This window comes from Agelaius phoeniceus, chromosome 2 (assembly GCF_051311805.1).
Source record: "Agelaius phoeniceus isolate bAgePho1 chromosome 2, bAgePho1.hap1, whole genome shotgun sequence".
NCBI classification, from domain to species: domain Eukaryota; kingdom Metazoa; phylum Chordata; class Aves; order Passeriformes; family Icteridae; genus Agelaius; species Agelaius phoeniceus.
Genome location: NC_135266.1, coordinates 91,486,288 through 91,495,138, shown reverse-complemented (window position 1 = coordinate 91,495,138; position 8,851 = coordinate 91,486,288). Strand labels below are relative to the sequence as shown.

Sequence of the window (8,851 nt, the reverse complement as noted above, 5' to 3'; positions counted from 1 at the left end):
GGTGCACCCCTGCGCGGAAGCGGCCCGGGCTTGGCGGGCGAAGCTCCGCCCAGAGTAGGGCACGGCTCGCGCCCGGCGCTTCCGGTGTGCGGCGCGGCGCATGCGCGCGGGGCCCGGCGTCAGCTGATCCAGCGCCTCCTTTGCCGCCGCCGCCGCTGCTGCAGGGACTTGGGCGGATTCGGGCGCGCCGGGTCGGCCCAGGTGAGACGCTCGGGCCCCGCGCCCCCTGTCCCGCGCCGCTGCCTCCGCCGCTCCCGAGGTGCGCCCGGGGCTTGCCCTCCTCTGCGTTGAAGGCGGGGGAGGTCGGCTCTCGCCGCTCTCCGCCGCGCTTGGACCCTGCCCGGGCAGGACGCGGTGTCCCCGCAGAGCCGCTCGCAGAGGGAGCGCGGCCCCAGCTCTGCGGAGCGGGTGTCGCCGGGCCCTGGCCCTGGGCAGCCGACCTTCAGGGAGCCGTGTCCGGCAGGGCAGCCCGCGGGGGAGGCCATGCGCTTCCCCGCCCCGCTTCGCCCGGAGCGGAGACCTGGAAAGCCGAGCGGCTCCTGAATGAAAAACCTCAGAAGGCGCCCACTGAGATGCTTTAGGGTTGTGCCAGAATTCCTTACAGAAAAGGAACGGGGCGATAGCGGCCGGGTTCCAGTGCCAGGTCATCCCACCATCTTGAGTGGGTGGATCTGAGTCTCTGGGTGCCTGAGCGCAGCCCAGCAGAGAGCGAACAGCGCATCTCTGGAAGAGGAACGCGGCTCTGGAAGGGGAATGTTGCTGCGGGCCTCCCACTGCAGCCCGAGCGCGGCAGAACAGCCCCCCTTTTGTTTTGCAGTTGAATATCCTGGTGGCGCATCAAATGTGCCTCCTATTCCTGCAGCCGGTCGCAAAACTCTGCCTTAGATGAGGTGTTCCAAACATCACCCTTGGCATTCACTTGGAGGCAAGAGAGAAATCTTGCATGACTGGATTCTGGATGATTTTCCAATGTCACAGGTAGCTGTGACATTGGAATATGTGGCACTTATGTGTCAAGATCTGTCCATTCCATGCAGCTGCCCATAGTGATTTACTTTCTTAGGAAGAAAGTAAAATCTTTCCTCCTGGAATTTTACTGTCTTCCCTCAGAGAAATTGCACTCCTGTTGGGCATAAAAGCAATTTGGTGATCGTTTTATTCATTGTAATGCAATACTTCAGCAAAGTACACTGGCTATTTGATCTAGCATGGTATTTCAAATGCTAATTCTGCTTGCTGAAGTGGAGAGGGGGTGGAAAAGTAGGAAAACCTGGTGACAGACTGCACGAAGTGATTTATTAGCAAGAACATGCCAAATACCAACTGGCATTTGCAAATGGAAGTTTGAGTAACTGAGGCAGATCTGTGAGTTGTGGTGTATTTGTGCTGTATTTCTGCACTGTGCAGATCTGCAGCAGCTGAATGTTTGGCTTCTCTGTGTGGTACTTCCAAAGGCCTTTTCAATGACCAGCAAATATACATATGTAATAATATCTACATTTCATTATTTTCTATGTAAGAATATGTAAAGTGAGATCACAATCTACAGGTCTTTGTATTACCAAAAATACTGCAGAATATTTTTGATGTGCCTGTCAGTCTGTATTATAAAGTCCTCTGGGAAAGCTTTATTCTTTATGTGGGGGGAAAATTAGTCTTTATTTTGTGATCAGGTGGTGAAGTCTGACATTCAGAAATACTAAATCACTATGGACATCAGCTTGAGAGAACAGGGAAGGAGAAATTAAGGCAACAGTGGAAAATGGTTGCTGGCATCAGCTGACGGTTCAAAGGGGGGTTGCAGTCTTGTGTTGCAATAGTAACACAAGATCTCTGTTTCCTGTAAATGCTGCCTTGTCATTTTCCAAATCAAGAATTCTTTTCTGCAGGTACTGGTAATAGGGTTGAGCCATGAGTGATTATTATTGCTTCATTTTTATAGAGCATTAGCTTAAATTTAGCTTTTGTTTTGGTCTAAGTATATATTAACAGTTTTATGCTTTATTGGCCCTCATTTACAAGGTCTGTGGGCCTTAAGTGTCCTTCTCTTATCTAATTTTTTTCCCAGGATGACTTCATGCCTTTATCTTCCTGACTTGCATGGGTGCTGTTGTTACACATTGTCATCCAAAGCTGCTATAGTCCAGCAGGTTACCAGATGATTCCTCTGAATGATACCCCTTTTAGAGGCACTGTGCATTCCCCCTTGTGTTTTGATGCCATAATGGTTTGTCTTGGGGTTCTCAAGCCCTGAAAGTTCCTACTGGTGGGTTTCCCTTGTGCTTTTCAATTGCATGTTTGTGACTATGGCTGCATTCCTAATTACTCCTTTAGAAAAAGGATTACAGGATAACCTAGTTGGGGTATTTGGTTACTTTGATGTTGACCATAAAATGTTGAATGCCACTGCTGACCAAGTAGTAATCTCTCTTTTTTTCCTGTCTTTTTAAGAAAACCCTACAAAACACAAACCATGCAACAATCCAATGCTACATTGCCTGACATATAGTCTTTTCTCCATGCTTGTTTCATTGGTTAAAAAGTGGGGGATTTCAGACTTGGAAATACTGAGGCATTGTTGAACAATGGTATCCATGTGATTTTTTTTTTTAGGCCTGAATTTTGCCAATGAAAACAGACCATGTAGTCAACTGGAATATCATGCTCATTCATTCTTACTCGACATTTTAAAACATGTGACTCCTTTAGCCTTCCAGCTGGGCAGAGAGAAACAGGGTCCTACTCCAGCAGAGGAACCAAAATGAATTTAAGCTTTTCAGCCCTTTTTTTTCCTGTACAGAATAAGCCAATAATCACCTAAATGTCCAACATGCAGAACTGGTTTTGACTGTTTGTCATTGTTGTATCTTCTTTTATGGTATAAAAAGCTTTTTGCTTGTCTTTGATGTGCTCACTCCATTCTTCTCTTTGGGAGTGGACAGCTAAGCTTATACCAAATTCTTGGGTTTGGTCATCTCCCATGGCATTAAGTTCTGCACCTGTAAATATTTTTTGTTTGGTTGCTTTATTTCATCCAAGCATTTACTTCTCCTGCGTTTGTCAAGTCTCAAGTTCAACACTCCCATGTCTCAGAAACATTGACCATTTGCTGCCAGCTTTTTGGATGTCCATACATGATATGGCTGTTCTGACAGACTTTGCCTTCCAAGGCCTGGCTTTAGTGAAATGATGATACACTTACAGTGAAAACCAGTAAGATGTATGTGGATAAATCCTGAAAGTCTTACAGACCTTGTTACTACCACTTCACCAAATGGCAGATAGAGACCAGTTTTAGCTGCTGAATTTATTTGCTTGCTTCATCAGCTTGACTCTGAGCTTGTGTAATGGTAAAATTCAGTGTCACTGCTCACTCTGTACAAAAATAATTTGTCTGACAGTGGCCTCTCTTTTAATTTTGTCATAGTTTACATTTTGGGGAGTCTGTTATGTTCAAATCAAAAGTAATCAGCAAGGACCAAAGCTAGTATGGGAAGCTGCCCCAGTTAACCCAGACTCATGGTGCTGAACAGGTAAATGAGCTAGAAAACCTGCTGGAAATAGGCCCATTGCAGATACAAATACTTGAGAGATGTGGTGTTCCAGAGGGTCTCTGTAATATAAAAGCCTTATCTTTATCTTTCCCAAACAATTGAAAAGTGCTCAAGTTGTAAGGGTTCTCATAGCCAAGATGAAATGTTGGTGCTCTGGTGAGTTTCAGCTGACCAGTCTGCCCAGCTGTGTTTCTGGCAGAAGCATTCCCTGAAAAATGCTAGAATGTGTGCTGTGAAGGTGCTGTGTCCCATCTTCAGGCTGCTGTAAGCCATGCTTGCTTACTGAAGTGGTTTGTGGTGGTTCATGTAAAAGAGAGGTGGTTTGGATGTCTGTGATGCTGATCTGTGTTCTGTGCCCTAAGCATGAAGAGCAGTCCTGTTGTGGTTGGGATGGTTGGGCATGAGGAGATACAGAAAGGATGTGGGAAAAGCCATGGACTTCATAGAGAGACGGCTGTGCCTTTATGGGAATAACATATTATTGCTGGACAAAAGCTTTCAGGTGTGCAAATTTTGTGTAAGAGCCTGAAAAATGACTTGACAGTTTTTTAATAGCCAAGCAAAGAAACTGCATCTTCCCAGAATTCCAGTTCGTGGGGCAAATGTTTGGCCCTTGTTCTTGTTACACTGTATCATTACTTTATTTCCCAGTCTGAAAGCAAGGCCTTAAAAAGCAGCTCTTCAGAAAAACCCTAAGATGGTACTTTAGACTAACTGCAGACTATATTGGTAAAGATGGCTAAATAAGCAATTCTGTTACGTGAACTGTCTATAGATCCTTAAAATTCTGAGGGTTTTATCATGGGATAGATTTGCATGAGGCTGGTAGATATTCAGACAACCACCTCAGTATGTAGTTTAAACAATGGTAAAATCTAATATGTTGGAAGGCCTCTGACTGTTCTAAAGAAGCTGTAAGTACTTCAGGTATTATTTTATTGGAACAAGATTTCCAAACGTAGCTTAGCTTGCTTTAAAACATGAAGATGCAATTTTTCATTACAGGAAAAGTCAACCTCAACTTAATTTCCTTTTACTGGAATCCAGTGCCAATAGGTGTGCTGTGATTCCAACCAGGTGTTTCATTATACCAAAGGTGCTATAAAAGACTACTTCTATCTGCTAGGGATGTTGGATCTTTCTCAAAGACTTTCATGCAGACTCACTCGTGGTTCAACTCTTCAAACTAGCTATCAAATACCTTGCGTAATAAACTCAAGATTCCATAATATCCTTACTTTAAAGGTAATCTGAAACTTAGGTGTAATGATGAAATGCTTATTCCAAACTCATGCTCAGTATTTTAGCTATTACACTTGGGGAGAAGGGTTTAGGCAGTAGTGAGGCTTATAGAGGAGACAATGTATTTTAATGAGCCCAAACAACTTGTGCGATTCTGTGTGTAAAACTGAGCCTGACTTAAAAATCTAGCCATAGTTGTTTTGTCAAATTGCACACCTTTTGTCTGTTGATGTAAAGTCTTCAACTCTTCAGAAGTCACTCTGCTGAACTGTAGTAAAGTTTGCTGTTATAGTTGCTTACAGCTGCGTAATAATTTCATTTTAATGTTTGTCATCTTAAAGGTTAGAGCAACAAAAAGTATTTCAAGTAACAGTGCCAAATAGACCTGGAAATCAAGTGACTTTTACTTAATAAAAGCTAGGGTAGATTTTAGTTTAGCAGTAATGTTAGGGAGGTTAATGAAAACTGTTCATCTAGAGGAAATGACTGAGCATTGCACTGAGCAGATGGCTGCAGAACTTTTCAGCCCTGGCAGCTAGATGACAGGATCAGGATAAGAAAAGAAGGTCACTGTAGAACACAGAGATGAATTTTGTATTAGTGTTCTGTAGTATGGTTTGGATTTCAGTTGCATTAGATCTTTATTTTGTGTGAAAGTCTATCAAGCCAAAGGGCAGAATGTGTAGTAGGCTGAAAGGAATGTCAATTTTTCGCAGTAATAAAATTGTGAAGCAGTGTAGCAAGTAGGAACTAAGGAGAGGCTCATCAATTTCCTCCTCTGGAGAAGCCTCAGCTGAGAGGAAAAAATTGGTATAGAAAACCCTATTATGGAAACTGTAGCATGTGAGTCAGTTGATGAACATTTTTTCACATGGACAATGTGGTTTTCTCTAGTAACAGGAGTTTAGGGTCTTTATCAATTCTAGATATCGCATGATAGCTGTGTTTGATGTTTGAAGGCAGCTTATCAACTGAGCTGATCAGATCTTCAGTGGGTCAGAGTACTTATGCAAAGAACACCTTGCCAGCCTTTCTATCTAGTTTTATTTTAGCTGCTGACTTCTTAGTCATGTTCAAACAGCTTTGTTCTAGTATTGTTCTGGGCTAACTGAAGGAATTTCCCAAGCTGCTGAATAAAAGCTTGGGTGCTCGAGTTACAGCTTGTAGTGGTGGTACATCTTGCATGGACAGACTTCACACCCTTGCTTTAGGAATATATACTTCATGTTGTATGTATGTATCAAATATAAATATATTGTTATATCTTTAGCTTGTTTCAAGGCATGATGTTTATTTAAAGTATCAAACTTGTATGTATTGGCATGCCCACAGCTAAGTCCTCATCTGTTTTTAGGAAGAGGACAGGAGGAGCTTGTGGTGGACTTCATGAATTCAGTGTTGCATGGTCTCACTTTGTAGTGAGTGTGTAATCATGTGCTGCAATGACAGAGGCAGCATAATTCTCTTTCACATGGATTTATGTGTACATGTGCTGAGTAAAACAATCTTCATGTGAGAGGAGGGGGCTTATAAGAACCCAAGGAACAAGTTATGTAAAAGATAAATGGTCTTGTAGGGTTGCAGATGGGTCCACAGTTTGTAGCTGAACATTAGTCAGTCAGGTTCTGGATTTATCTAGAGCTGAGGTGGCCTCAAAGTGCGCTGTGACAACTGAAATTGTATTAATAACAAAGTGGGAAAATGTCCATATTGCTGAGTATAAGAAATATTCTTTCTAGCTCAGAGCTTGTGGCAGGAAGGTTGGTGTTGTTCACTTCACAGTGTCTGTGTCATGAGAAGTCTGAGCCTCGTGGTTGTGTTGAGCACAGGAGGTGACTCCTGCCTGGTTTCATTAGAGTGCAGGTGACAGGTTGGAAGGTGTTTGGTGTAGCAGAGGCTTGTGCTGCCATACAGAGGGACCTGGACTGGAAGAATTGGCTGACAGGAATCCCATGAAGTTTGACAAAGAGAAGTGCCAAGTCCTGCACCTGGGGCAAAATAACCACATATCCTGCTACAGGCTGAGGACTGAGTGCTGAAAAGAACTGGGGGTCCCCAAGCTGGACATCAGCTGGCAATGGTCCCTTGTGGCAAAGGCAGCCAGCACTATCCTGGGCCGTGTTTAGAAGAATCCTGCCAGCAGGTTCAGGGAGGTGGTTTTCACCTTGGTTAAACTTGATGGAAACCACATCTAGAGTGCTGTGTCTGGTTCTGGATTCTCCAGTAGAAGAAAGATGTGGCTTAGGGGTGTGCATCCAGAAAAGGGTTGCGGAGACTGTTAAGCATTTGGAGGCAAGAAAAGAGAACTGGGATTATATAGCCTCAGGAAGAGAAGGTTCTGAGAATCTTATTGTAAAATATATAAACACCTGAGGGGAGGGAGCAAAGAGGACAAAGCCTGACTCTTCTCAGTGGTACCTGTTGAAGTAACATGACACAGTGGGCACAAACTGAAATACAGGGAATTCCCTTTAAATGTAGGAAAACACTTTACTGCAGGGGTGTCTAAATGCTGGAACAGGTTACCTAGAGAGTTGTGGTGGCTTCATCCTTGGAGGTAATCAAAATACGTTTGGATGTGGCCCTGAGCAGCCTACATCAGCTTGCTTGGAGCTGGGAGTTGGAAGTAGATGATTGCCATAGGTGCCACTGAACCTCAGTAATTCAATTATTTGGTGACTGAGAAATCTGGAGTAATTTTTCCTGCTGTCTAATAAAATTACAACTCTGCATACTGTGAAGGAGCAGGTTTCCTGAGAATACTATTGGGCTTCCTTTCCCAGTGACCTGTGTTAGAGTTCTGGGTGTGTGGTTTCTTGTGGGACAGTATCCCAAATTCTAGATATGAAAATGCTGCCAGACTTCTGCATTTGTCTAGTGATTCAAGCACTATATTTTTTTTTTTTTTTACTACTTCCTCTTAAAGATATCATCTGTTAGAAGGGGAAGTTTAAACTGTCCTAGTTACAGGAAATCTGTGGCAGTGATTATCCAGTTATTTATGAGGCCCTTGCAACAGATCTTCATGCAGCTGGACACTGGGATTTATGCACTGGGCCAGAGTCTGCTCAGGTGAATGCAGTGAATGGCAGCAGCCTTGAATCTGAAGCATCTCTCCAATGTGACACTAAGCTGATTGTCCAGTGTGGGTGGTGATCTTTACTATCCTGTAATGTCTAGGTTTTTACTAAGAAGAGGAGGGGGTATTATTTTCTTTGGAAAACTCTTTGGCTGTATTTTACTGTTTTGGCCTATTAAGCTTTCCTGGATATCAAATGTAAGGGCTTATATTCTGACTCTATTTTTTTATCCATGGAAATCAAACCACATTAGTCTGTTTCAGATGTACTAAAATCTTTGACCTTCAAGTTCAAAGTTATTCCAGCAGAATGATTCCTACCATTGATGACTTACTGATGTAACACTGCTGCTTCCAAATTACTGATACTGATGAGTTGTGGTTAGTGTCTAGGCTTTTGTGGCAATTTGAAGTGTTGGTAATCCTAGAACTTGCAAAGATAGACTTGAGAAGTTGTGAAGACTGCAGGGAACTCTTCGGCTTCATGCAGGTTCTTAGGGAGGGATCACACAGCTGCCCCTGTTCTGTTCAGGTGCGGGGCAGTGCCTGTCGATCTCTGAAAACAGATTCCAGCAGCTGTCACTCAGGGGGGCACAGCTCCCTGCTTTGTTGGGGTGCTGGATGTTGAGCAATTGCCTTAGTGCTTCTGCTGGCCAGGGGAAGGGCTTCTGAGCACAAGGAAGCCCCACCAGACTCCTGGAGGCAATCAATGCTGTTCAACGTGCTCAAGCAATTAGTATTGCAGTTTGCTCAGCGCCTCCCTGTGCAGTCTGTTGTTAAACACTTGTTCTGTTAAGCTCTTCCAGAGCACAGCACACACTGACATGGCTGCATTACCCTGGAGGGCTGGCAGGTGCACAGATCCCAGCAGAAAACATGCACCTCTTTCAAGGATATTTGTATAGTTGTATGCACCATTCGGGACATTGGAATTCCCAGCTTTGTAGGAGGCCCTTAATGCAAATGCTAAAGCCTT

General features: G+C 43.9%; 1 protein-coding gene across 1 annotated transcript in view; it reads left to right on the top strand.

Moving 5' to 3' along the window:
* Positions 1-43: 43 nt before the first annotated feature.
* Positions 44-8,851, top strand: part of ATP6V1A (ATPase H+ transporting V1 subunit A) — a 31,749-nt gene continuing 22,941 nt past the window's right edge. The window contains exon 1 of the mRNA XM_054654659.2: positions 44-201. The gene's annotated coding sequence lies outside the window, so the exon portion shown is untranslated. The remainder of the gene's footprint in view (positions 202-8,851) is intronic.